We start from the raw sequence: 12,747 nt of genomic DNA, 5'->3' as shown, positions 1-12,747 counted from the left end.
ATATGGTGTTGCGAATGTAATCTTACTGATAACGAAGGCCTGAATCAAGCGGAGAAGTTCGGCCTCCTTTAGTCCGCCATGTTTATTGGAGACTCGCCCTAGAAGGCGCAGGGTGTGATCGACTGTAGTGTGGAGTGTATGTAGGGTATATGTGTTGAGCCGGTTGCTTTGAATGTGTAAGCCGAGCACCCGGAGCCTGTCCACTCTAGTAACGGGGATGTGGTTTAGGATCACCTCTATACTAGACATGTGTTTTCCGGACCCCCGGTGGGATGGCAGAAGTAGCAGCTCGGATTTTTGAGGGGAGCATGTGAGATTCATAGCCCCGGCATGAGCCACGACGGCGTCTGCTGCGGCCTGTAGAGTGTCTTGAATCTCTCCATCGGAACCGCCAGTCATCCAAAGAGTGATGTCATCGGCGTAGAGTGAAAACTTGAGATCGGGAATAGACCGCAATGCTTGCGCCATCGGCATCATAGAAAGATTAAAAAGAAAAGGGGACAGCACTGAGCCTTGGGGCGTGCCGTAGCTACCTAAAGCGTATGAAAGGGATTGCTCTGTGCCTATGTGTATCGTTGCGGTACGGTTGGATAGGAAGGTAGATATGTAGTCATATGTCTTTCCGCCAACCCCAATGAGATTAAGCTCTCGGAGGATGGCGGAATGTGAAACGTTATTGAAAGCTCCGTGGAGGTCCAGACTGAGAATTGCTTGCGTATCTAGACTGCTATTAGGTGTAATGATGTCATGCTTCATTCGAAGCATGATATCTTGGCATGACAGAGATTTTCGAAAACCTACCATTTCTGATGGATAAAGATTGTTGTCCTCCATGTATTTACTAAGTCGGTTGAGGATGACGTGTTCGAGTGTTTTACCTAGACAAGAGGTTAGTGATATAGGCCTGAGATTAGAAATGTTGAGTGGTTTGTTTGGCTTTGGGATAAAGATTACCCTGGCATCTTTCCACGAACTAGGGAGGGTGCCTGTGTCAAAGCAGTGATTGAAGTACGCCGTGATGGCGTACTTCAATCACTGGAAATCACAGGAAAAGGGGTTTATTTACAGAAATTAACTCAGTCTAACATGACTGCTTGAGAAAAAGAGTATCAGTCCAACATGACTGCATGAGAGAAGTGACTCAGTCTAACATGACTGCTCAAGAGAATTGTCCTCAGCATTCGCACAACCACAGTTTTTATACACTCGATCCGCCGGTCCTACGACGCGGCGACTGTTCGTTTACTCATCACCAACGCGCCGCTGCTCTGCAGAACAGTTTACGTACACAAAGGCAACCGCGCTCTGATGCCCGACGACGGCGTTGGCGGGTGCCGTTCCGGGAACTATCGTTGCCGCTCGAGGGTCGCTCGTTGTTCCGTGCCACTCCGAACCGTGAGAAGCACAAAAATACGTCGTTCCCGCGGCAGCTTGTCCATGCGTGTCAAATCAGCTCCGCGTTGGGGAACTCCGGAATCATTGTTCACGCACCGAACTAGTTCCGTCACAATGTCGAAGGGGCTGGAGGAAGGCGGCGGATTCCAGCGCAAAGGTCGCTTCTTTGAACGCCTCCCAGCTGCAGCGACGGAGAGGGAGAGGTGCGCGTCTTGCACCCCTTGTCGTAATCGGGTGGCAAGGTGGCAATCTTGCTTAGCGGCTCGCCATTCTTAACAACGGGTACCCCAAATGTTAACATTGCCATAGCAACCGCGCTCGCGAAGCTTTCACTGCGGCTCTCGGTCTGTGAAAAGTGAGATAGGATTTTACCGCCGGTGTCTTTTTCGCAGCACATTTTGTTCGAGAAACAAGCTGAATTTGGGGTGTGGTGTGTAAGCTTGAATGTTCTATTCGTGTCTGTGAGGGTGAGTGTCAGCCAGCATCATATGCACTCAAGCAATCACGGCGCGGGTCTTCGTCGACTTCTTCAACGTGCCGCGGAAAAAAAGGTGGCGCGTCTGCTTCAGTAAAACTTCGACAGAAGTTTCGTAGGCCTTGTTTTGACGCGCGTCGGCAGCACACACTTCCGGCGGTTCGTAACAATGCAAGTTCAAACTTCGCGCGCATCAGCTATGGCGAGCTGCATTACCGCTGATTTGAGGCGCAACCTTTTTACAGTCGATAGCTCGAACGAGCTTTCCCATTTATTCCTTCACTTATCGCAGACTGGATATTAAATCCTGCGCTTCACAAAGGTCAGCGGACTGCCTCATTTGGTCTGAATTTAACATTTAATAACAAGAAGAACAGAGAGGGCGAGCAACTGAAGGTATTTATCACTTTCCATTATCTTTTTAAATGCAGTTGTTTGCACTTAAGCATGCCAAAACATGTAATGACGAGTCGACATCACTCCAACAACATTGCCAACATAGTCGCTAAAACACGATTGTGTTGGCTGATATATATATGAAGCAAAGAGTAATTTCATAGAAGGTTCTCAGTTCGTAGACAATGGATGTTTCTAATAAATGCACTATTTAGCGTATTTTTACCCCGACCGCCTCAATGCTAAATTTATGACTAAAAATAGGCTAAAACGAACTTTTTTGCAAATTTGTCGCCTGCCATTTCACGGTGTATTCATCCCAAATAAGTTTTCACACACAGTACAACCTGCTGGCAATTAGTTATTATGAAATATAACCTTTCGGTAAAAGTTATCTTTCTGCAAAAAAATTCGCAATATTCACTAAATTTTGCATATTCAGCGCCGTGCATATTCAGTGCCGCATAAAAAACTCACGGAAACTTAAAGATCGATAACCCCCCCCCCTTTTTTTTTAAGTGAAAAGCCTATCTTCACTCTCAAGGGAAAATCGTGTGCTCGCCTAACTTAAGAAGAGAGAATTTTTCACAATGCGTTTACGATTCATATTTTCGAGGTGTCTAAAGAACTTCATATTTTGCTAGCGGTGCTGAAATAATGTTTTTCCGCAAAAAATACTTCTTGCTTTAAAAAGATACTCCTAAATTTTTTCAACGAAATCTTCGTGGTCGAGCACCAAGGTTGGGACAGTTAGCGTGGAATGACCATTATGCTTCATAAGTCCGAGAGTAGGGTTTGAAGAGGCACGGGTATGATTAATATGATTATTCCATGATAAATTTCACTGAACATTGTTGCCAAGGTACTTGTAAGTTGTTTCGAGTTCCACAGTGTTGTTATCAGGGGAGTAGGTGGTTGGAATTCGTGGCCTATTGGTGAAAGACATGAGTTTAATTTTGGAAATATTTAATGGCATCAACCAATTAGAACACCATGCACTTATTGCGTCCAGGTCAGTTGTAGTAAATGGCTATCAGTGTTACTTGTTACACATCGTTAAAGTGCACAATCATCTGCAAATAGTCTGATTTTGGATAACACACAACTGGGTAAATCAGTAATATTGAATAGAAAGAGTAAATGTCCAAGTACGCTGCATTGTGGAACTCCAGACGTAACATCAGCATAACATGAGTTGGAATTGTTAAATGATGTAAGCTGAGTTCTAGATGAGAGAAAATCGGTGATCCATGCAATTATAGTAGGGCGAGTGTTGAGCTGTGACAGTAACAACCTATGATGCCGAACACGGTCAAATGCCTTAGAAAAATATAAAAATATTTCGTCAACTTGGAACCCAGCGTTTATCAGTGTCAATATCAGTCTGTCAGTCTTATCAATAAATCCGGCAAGTTGGGTGTCGCATGAATAGCCTTTGCGAAAACCGTGCTGATGCTAAAACATAATGTTATGGTGTCGAAGGAAGTTGATGACTGTGTATGATATGTTCGAGTAATTTACGAATAGTGCTAGTTAAGCAGTTGGGACGACAATTAAGTGGAGAAGCACGATCACCAGATTTGAAAATTGGTATTTTTCAGTGCACCACTCATTAGGAATACCACCAGTTGATAGTGACTGGGAAAAGAGAGCGGTTAACTATGCGATGTATTCGTTAAAATTTTATTATTGAAACCCAGCTGGTCTGCACTAGATGACGTTTTAAGATTGGTTAGTAGAAATAAAACACCAGCCTCACTGATGACCACATCATGCATTGTGACTCCCAATAAGGCCTTTAATGTTGGCAATGAGTTAACGTTTCATGAGTGAAAATTGTTAGAAACGTATAATTAAGAAGTTGAGCGCAATCTGAATCGGGGATAGAACACCATAAGAATCAGTAAGACTGATGGTTGCGCGAATTCTAGGGTTCACAACACGCTAAAGGTGGCGAGTATTATTTTTTAGCATGGATAGTCACCCGCCGTGGTTGCTCAGTGGCTATGGTGTTGGGCTGCTGAGCACGAGGTCGCGGGATCGAATCCCGGCCACGGCGGCCGCATTTCGATGGGGGCGAAATGCGAAAACATCCGTGTACTTAGATTTGGGTGCACGTTAAAGAACCCCAGGTGGTCGAAATTTCCGGAGTCCTCCACTACGGCGTGCCTCATAATCAGAAAGTGGTTTTGGCACGTAAAACCCCATAATTTTAGCATGGATAGTAAATCACGAGAAAAAAAGTTATGGTGAGTAGATTTTAGCAATGCCTTATTAGCCTTGTCACACTGTTTGTGTTTATCATGGGCACTCGCTAGACCAGTCAGCTTTGCCTGCCTGTACAATCTCTTCTTGTTATTAAGCCGCCGAAGCTTGTTGGTAAACTAAGGGGAACTGCTTTTGTATGTAATGAACAACGTAGGAATTTAGGTGTCAATGAGTGAACTGAGGGTGGCTTTAAAGAGGACCCAGTTCTGCTCAACGGAACGTGAATGAAAATCATGCAGAAATTCAGCTGTTATGACATTCAATGGTGTTATGACATTAAAATCAGGTGTTATGACATTCAATGAACGCAGCGAACAGTCAGTTTCTAAAAAGGGCCTGGAAATACATCGGGTAAAAGAATATAAATACTTTGGTATAAGGACAAATGAAGGCAATAGATATATTGAAGCACGGGAAAAACAATAACAGCAAGAGGAAAGAGAAATGCGGTCATAACCAAACACAGAGCGCTATGTGGATAGAATAGGTACGATGTGCTCCGGGGTTCGTGGAAAGGTCTAATGGTTTCAGGACGTACATTTGCAAACGCGGTTGTTTTCTTGAAGTCTGGAGTAGAATCAGGACTCAATGGCAACCTAAGGTGAGTGGGACGCCTCGCATTGGGCGCTCCCGGGAAGACTACAAATGAAGCTGTACGGGGTGATATGGGCTGGACTAGTTTTGAAGTGAGGGAAGGTCAGAGTAAAACTGGTTAAATAAAAACGACTGAGGAATATGGAAGAAAGTAAATGGGCTGGGAAAGCGTTCAGATATTTGTACAGGAGGAACCAGCAAGCGTGCGACGGTATGAAAAGCAACATGGCAAGAAAGAACGTCAAACACAAAGCCAGAGACGCTGAGACAATTTCATGGATGGCGGCAATGAAAAATAAACCTGCTGTGAGCTACCGCTTAAAAGGAAAAAAAAACGAAATCAGGAAAGAAACAATTTATGATAACTCAAAGCAAGCTCTTCACTTCTGGAAGTGTGATCAGGATGCCTTAGAACATGCACTAATAAAGCGAGATGCAACAAGGAAGAAGAAGCATGTGTTTGCTGCGGTAAAGCTAGAGAAATGATGGAGCATGTTTTATTAGAATGTGAAGATATCTGGCCAGTGGTTGATTTAGGCACCCATGGCTTTCTTGAAGCTCTTGGTTTCAGCGAGAGCATGGGGAAAGCAAACATGTCCGCTGTAGAGATTAGTGAGAGGCGATTGGAAGATTGATAGAAGAAAAGTCGGGAATTGAACGACATTCAACGCAGGCGTAGGAAAACAAAGTTCCCCATAGGGGTTCACAAAGTTTGGTGAGGAGAATACTTCGTGGTATTTTTTTTATTATAGCTACGACATTACACAATACACCTAATAACGAGAGCTTGGTGGCGCAACCCACCGCTCCGTTCTTAAGGGGGTGCTCATAGCATCCATCCATTCATCCATCCATCCATCCATCCATCCATCCATCTATGCAAAGGGCCAAACGAGTTGCTGCGCTTTGCTCTATGCGACGCTCGTTCCATGCATATACGCGCTATAAATGAACTACCTCCCGACGCGGCGTGCAAGATAGCGACAGCACTAGCAGTAGCAGCAGCAGTGGAAAAGCCGAAGGAAGAGGAAAAGAAAACTTCACTTTAAAAGAGTACTTTGCTTTAGAAGATTCACTTGAAAAAGCAAAACACCGCTGACAAGCTGAACCACTCATGTATGCTTCAAAAATATTGCCTGTCTGGCAAGTTCAGGAAAATCGCGCGACGGGGTCCCACGCGTTCTGCCCTCGTCAACTTGCGCTGATACCCTCATCTTCCAAAGTTCGCCTGACCCCCACCAGCTGTGCGCCGGCATCCCACTGCGGCCTGTGACGGCAGATAGGCGTCAAGTTTCCAGCGTGAGTTGAAGCTGAAGTTTAACGGGAAATGTGTAACCGCAGCGGACTCCGCTCATTTCTCGCTGTTTCGACTGCCGAGCGTTGGCCGTGCCACGCTCCGTCTCGACGTCGTCTTTCTTATCACATCGAGCCCTCCCTCCCCCCCCCCCCCCCAGGGGGATTGCCACAGCCAGTTTTTCTAGACACGTACCAGCTAGCGCCCCAAGCGGCCCCGGCACGACGCTAGCGCGTTTTCAATGGAACGAACGGGCTGTTCGCGAATAACAAAAGCTGCAGGTCGATTATGGAAAAAGCCACATGGCAGACATGTCCTGGAAGACAATCCACACGAGCCAAATGCAGTGATCACGCTGTGGCAAGCAAGAATTTGTTCCGAGAGCGGTTAAAGATTCAGCAATTGAAGCCTATGAAAACTCCAAAAATTTCTGCTCGATTTCCAAGACAGAAACGCTATAGCTGTGATAAAACTGAGGCTACTATCGTAATAGCCGCTACAGCGTGTCTAGCCCGGAGTCTCAGCTTTCGATTAATGCCTATCTCGACTCTCTACACATGGCGTAACACTGTTCCCAAAAGCAACTCGCCGTGGTTGCGCAGTGGCTATAGTGTTGGGCTGCTGAGCACGACGTCGCGGCATCGAATCCCGGCCACGGCGACCGCATACCGATGGGGCCGAAATGCGAGCACACCCGTGTACTTAGATTTACGTGCACTATAAAGAACCCCAGGTGGTCTAAATTTCTGGAGTCATCCATCATGGCGTGCCCCATAATCAGAAAGTGGTTTCGCACGTAAAACCCCATGATTAAAATTTTTTCCCAAAAGCAATTTTTGAAATACCGTCGGGCAAGTTCACGTGGTATCTATAAAAACCCGAGCGTATATATATCACTTGCGGGAACTTTGGAAGCCACGGCCGAGTCGTTTAGTCACTCGCACCTATCGTCCCGTGTCGTGCTGGCAACGGTTCAATACCCTGCTGCGTGACGCTTTTTTACCGGCACGTAGGTGGCCAAAACACAAGATTTGGTTGCAGTATTCGTTTTTGCAGTGGTGCTCTTCGAATATTACATTTTCAATGTTTACTTCTTAAAACATATCAATTCGTTGCCTATTTGTTAATTGCTTTTAGTCTCAGATTTTATTCCTTGACAACATAAGAACAAACATGCGCATCCCTTTGTGCTACATAAAAAAAAGTTATCGTGCCTTGTAGCATGGACATACTCGGGAATTCTGGACAAAGCACCTTCACCATCTTGTGGAAATTCATGCCAAGGCACATGCGTAACTCAATGGGCAAGACTTTAAAAAAATTTATTTCTGTATAGTAGCCGAGTATCAACAAGTTACAACTGTCTGCGCCAAGAAGGTAGTAACTTGTAACATACGTATTTATAGCACTTAGTCGGAACATTGGTGGTGCGTGAAAGCAGCGTTTTGGTCGGGGATGGGTGGTTATGTCACACGACAGGAGCAAATGGTTTTGCACCTTCTCAGCAGAGCGCATATTGACTTGAGGAAGTGCCAAATTTAAGCCATAAAGCGATATATTACAGCTGGAGTTTGAACGCTAATTGCAGAGCGATTGTCATTTGGTCTGTTTGCCCACGCATGTTTTGCGAGGCAGCAGAGAAGGAGATGGAGTGTATATGGGTGTGCTCGCCTTGAGCTTGCGTGCGTGTGTACTCCCATTTGCGTGTGCGCGCCTGTTTGTGTCTCAGTATTTGAATATGCGTAAGCACGAGTGCGTGTATGCGCGTGCGACCATGCGTGTGTTTGTTTGTGCGTGCAGGGACCGTATTCTGAAACGTTCGCCTTCCGCGATAGTTTCGCCGCCGCGATAGTCACCTTCCATAAATCAAGTGACTGCTTACCCGTGACGTCAGCATGCACTACCAACACTGAGGGATCGCACTGTGCGACTGCAGAGCGGCTCGGGTTTGTTGTTTTCGAGTGTAGTGGCCGCAGTAGGGGTTCTGCGCACTGACTATGGTTGGTTACGGCCGCTTTATGTAAACAAAAAAATAAGAAAATGCGAAATGCTTTATTTTAAATGAATCAACAGATATCGCCGTGAAACAGCGCGTGTAAGACGCCACTAAAAAGACTACTTTAAACTACCACCTATCTTATTTCTAGTACACTCCACCACCAACCGAACGCCAAAAGGCGCCAAAGGACGTGTTAATTTATTCAATATATGTCGAGAGCACCCATCGACACCATGAGGTTAAAATGACGTAGGCCGGAACTACTAGATGGTGCTGTTTATTTTCCGGTTTTGCTAAAAGAGCCAAGCAGGACATGCCGTTGGCGGAGGCGTGGCCAAGGCGATAGTTTCGCGGAAAGCGAACGTTTCAGAATTCGGGCCCAGTTCCGTGTGCGTGTGTGCGTACATTTTTGTGGGTTTGTGCCGGCGTGGGCGTGTGTAAACATGAATGCGGACGAACATGTAACATCTCTGTGTTTGCGTTTGTGCGAGCGAGCGCGAGAGCTAGCGAGCACTTCCGCGCTTACATCTACTCGTGGGTATGAATGCTATATAGAGTTTATTTAAACCCATATTTAAATCTACGAGACAAGAATGAATGACATTGCATTTATATCATTATCTCTTTCTGAAATGCGAAATCAACGGAAAAGAGACTCTGTTCCCTTCCACTCTGGGAAGAAATATGACCAGCGAAACTGTGTATGTGGGCCCTTTAGTGGCGAACTGCATCTCCACCGCGGGTCGGCCCGGCATTGCACTAACTTCGGGAAGTTGTTCTGCGCGCGGACATGGCAGTGAGGAAAGTAGCCCTTAACAGCTTTGCTGTAAAAAAAAAAAACAAGAAAAGAAAGCCCTCAGCCTCAATGCCCCAGATTTCGTCCCGGTGGCACCGTCACCATCGGCACGGCTCCGTGAGCAGCTACCAAGCTGTCGACTTTCGTTATCTTCCTTCTCTCGGCGCCAGCGTATTGTCTTGATGCCAGAGCTGCGCTAAATCGTCACCATCAATGAGTCATGCATCGTTTCTGCGACCAAGCAAGCTTTCGGCGGCACACGTTCGCTGCTATATTGACATTAATACTTCAGACTGCTTGCCTTCGAAAAAACAGCATGAATAAAAATCGAAAGCGCACTGGCCACAAGGAACATGCTCACGGGGCCATACTATTGATGACATCACAAAAGGCTAGGTGCGGTCAGGTTGACTTTACAGGCTTGCAAGGATGGACTGACGGGCTAGTTGGTTCATTATCACAGAAAGAACAGCACTTCAAGTTGTTACCGCAGTGTGTGTATGTGGTTCCTCCTTTGTGTCCAGTCTTCAAGCACTGTTCTTTCTGTCCCTTTACAGATGTTCTCCATCTGCGTCAGTTACGCTTTTCAAGAGCGTTTGAGTGGAAAATTTTTGTTCGCTTAGCTCTTACACAAGCATGTTTGATCAAAATTTCTTTGCTTGGCTAGATAATCTCAAGCCACTCATTTTCTATAGACACCTAAGATCAATTATTGAAAAGTTAATCAACGTAGCTTGGTTAATTACGCACACAACTTCCGAACTTACTCCGCATCCAGACGTTACCAATCTGAACACTCGAATGTTAAAATGATGTCACCAATATTTATATTGGTTTATTAGTTTTGTTTGTTGCAGTTAAAAGCAGCCTGCATATCTATGGTCCAGTAGGCTTCTTGTAAGGCAAGTGTGAAAGCTTGGTCAGGTTAACTTGGCGCAAATCAACTTCATTAACTTGTGCACCTGTGCCCAATAGTACACTTCTGCCTTTATAACCGATTCTCCTAAATTACACAAGAAATACTTCAGCGCTACGCTACGTAGTACATCACACAACGTGTACCTGAACATTGTGCGCGCTCCCGATTAGATTTTTGAGCATTGGTGGTATCACGCTCGGTTTCCTGGCATCATTAAGAATAATGGTGGGCATGGCAGACCGAGCTTCGGCATGATGTCTAAGCCTTTCTTCTGTATCGCGCAGGCTTTTCTGCTGAGCTTAGCCGGAGCGTCAACGCCGCTTCATCATTTGTCTGGCCATTTCAAGATACCGCCGGATGAATCTTGCTCGTGGACAGCGGGAACAGCGACGCAGTGCCTCGTTTTCGAGGACATCATCTGCGACGCATCCTCAGCGCCACCTCGGGACCAAGTGACGTCATCATGCCTGACTATAAAGGAACAACTACAGCTCTGCGAGTTCAGTGGGCATGGCAGACCGAGCTTCGGCATGATGTCTAAGCCTTTCTTCTGTATCGCGCAGGTTAGTTCATATTTTACTACACTTAGAAGTGATTGCCGCAGTATATTGGTCGCGCCATGCCCACAACAGTGCATTATCATAGCATACAATGTGTATTCTGTGTGTCGGCTTCTTCTTTGCGGGGATGTAGAATTGAACCCTGGTCCACAGACAGAACTTCTGAAAGAACTGTTAGAAGGGCAACACAAACTTACCGCTGAAGTGGCAGCACTTAGGACTCAGCAAAGCACGATGGAAAAGTTAATGTCAGATATGGCGTTACGTTTCGACGAAATCAATAAACAAGGTGCTCGCGTTGCATCCCTTGAACAATCGGTGAATCTTCTGCATAAAAAAATCATTGACCTAGAGGACCGGAGCAGGCGGTCAAATTTGATTGTTTTCGGGGTACAAGAAGGCAGCGATGAAACTGTTACTGATTTGAAGCAAAAAGTCTTGAGGGAGATCTTTTTACAGAAACTTAATGTTACCTGCAACTCGGTAGGGAGAATTCATCGGTTGGGCAAACCTAGCAAAAATAGGCCAGTTATAATATATTTTCAAGATTATAACGAGAAACAGGAAGTATTGAAAAACGCATACAAGCTTAAAGGATCGAGAACGTCATTTCAAAGCGATTTTTCTCCGGACACGCGCAGAAAGCGGAAACTTTTGTGGGAGAGTGCAAAAAGCGAGAAAGAACTGGGCAAGAAAGTAAAACTTATCAATGATAAGCTACGAGTGGATGGACAATTGTTTATGTGGGACGAAAACACTAACTCCAGAATAGAATTAAATACTCGTCAAAGCTCATCCGCCCCTCAATGAATTAGTTCGACTACTAGGAATCTACGGGTTTTAAACATAAACGCGCGCAGCGTAGTGAACAAAAGTGCCCTGCTTGAGGCTACCCTTTTAAATTACGATCCACATGTTGTTGTGATTACTGAGACTTGGCTGCGCGATGACATTGATAGCACAAGCGTTTTCCACCTTCTTATCAGGTATTTCGACGTGACAGGCCTTCCAGAGGAGGCGGTGTAGCTGTATTAGTCAAACATAGCATACCTGCTTTTCTACTTCGGCAGATTGAAAATCACGAAAGTATCAGCCTAAACTTTCGCTGTTGGGGACGATCCTTTTTATTATTCGCGGTTTATCGTGCACCTCAGTCACCTACGCACTTCCTAAATGAACTTTATGCGCATATGTCGACTTTTTCTCAGGATAAAATACTTCTCGTTGGTGACTTCAATCTGCCTGGCGTTAACTGGGATTATTCTGCTTACAGTTACGATCAGAATGTCGATTATTTGATTGATATTATGCTAACTAATAACTTGCAACAAATTGTGACACAGCCGACGCGCTTACAAGAAGATAGTGAAACTATGCTTGATCTCATTTTTATTAGTCGCTCTATTGAAAATTTTGTCACCTCTGTAGAAAAAGGTATTTCGGATCATGAACTTGTATACTTTTCGTGTCCCATGGACCGTTGCGATATTGCCCTTGATAAGACAGTGATTGTAAAGGATTTTTCCCGTGCCAGAGATCAAAGTGTTTTGGACTACTTAGATCACAGGCTGAGTGAATTTTATGGGAATTACGTCGTGGTGCTCTGGAATAAGTTCAAAGAAATGTGCCATTTCTGTCTCGATAACTTTATTCCAAACAAAGTTAAAAAGAAGTCCAAACGTAATCCGTGGATTACACGAAAGGTACTGCAACTTAAGCGAAAACTAAAAAGGCTAAGGCAACGGCATGCACTCTGCACTGAGATCCAGAACATTCAAGAGGCCCTGAATCAGGCTGTATTCAAGGCTAAGCAACGGTATTTTCAATATACCCTGCCTAGCTTTATGCGCAGTGCACCGGGAAAATTCTGGAACCATCTAGCTAGCACAAAGAAACCCATTGACTGCATTGTACACAATGGTGTAACGGTTACTGAGAAGCGATGTATAGCAGAACATTATAATCAATTTTTTCACAGCACATTTTCATGTGCCCCGAACCATGTACCCTTCAGCTGTACCCCTTGTTATGTTGATCCTGCTGTTATATCG

The 12,747-nt window shown here is 45.1% G+C and overlaps 1 protein-coding gene across 1 annotated transcript in view; it reads left to right on the top strand.

Moving 5' to 3' along the window:
• The window catches only part of LOC139052545 (uncharacterized), a 107,890-nt gene extending 95,991 nt beyond the window's left edge, over positions 1-11,899 (top strand). The window contains exon 13 of the mRNA XM_070529655.1: positions 10,421-11,899. The gene's annotated coding sequence lies outside the window, so the exon portion shown is untranslated. The remainder of the gene's footprint in view (positions 1-10,420) is intronic.
• Positions 11,900-12,747: the final 848 nt, after the last annotated feature.

This window comes from Dermacentor albipictus, unplaced genomic scaffold (genome assembly GCF_038994185.2).
Source record: "Dermacentor albipictus isolate Rhodes 1998 colony unplaced genomic scaffold, USDA_Dalb.pri_finalv2 scaffold_26, whole genome shotgun sequence".
In the NCBI taxonomy this organism is placed as follows: domain Eukaryota; kingdom Metazoa; phylum Arthropoda; class Arachnida; order Ixodida; family Ixodidae; genus Dermacentor; species Dermacentor albipictus.
This window is presented reverse-complemented; position numbering and strand designations above follow the sequence as displayed.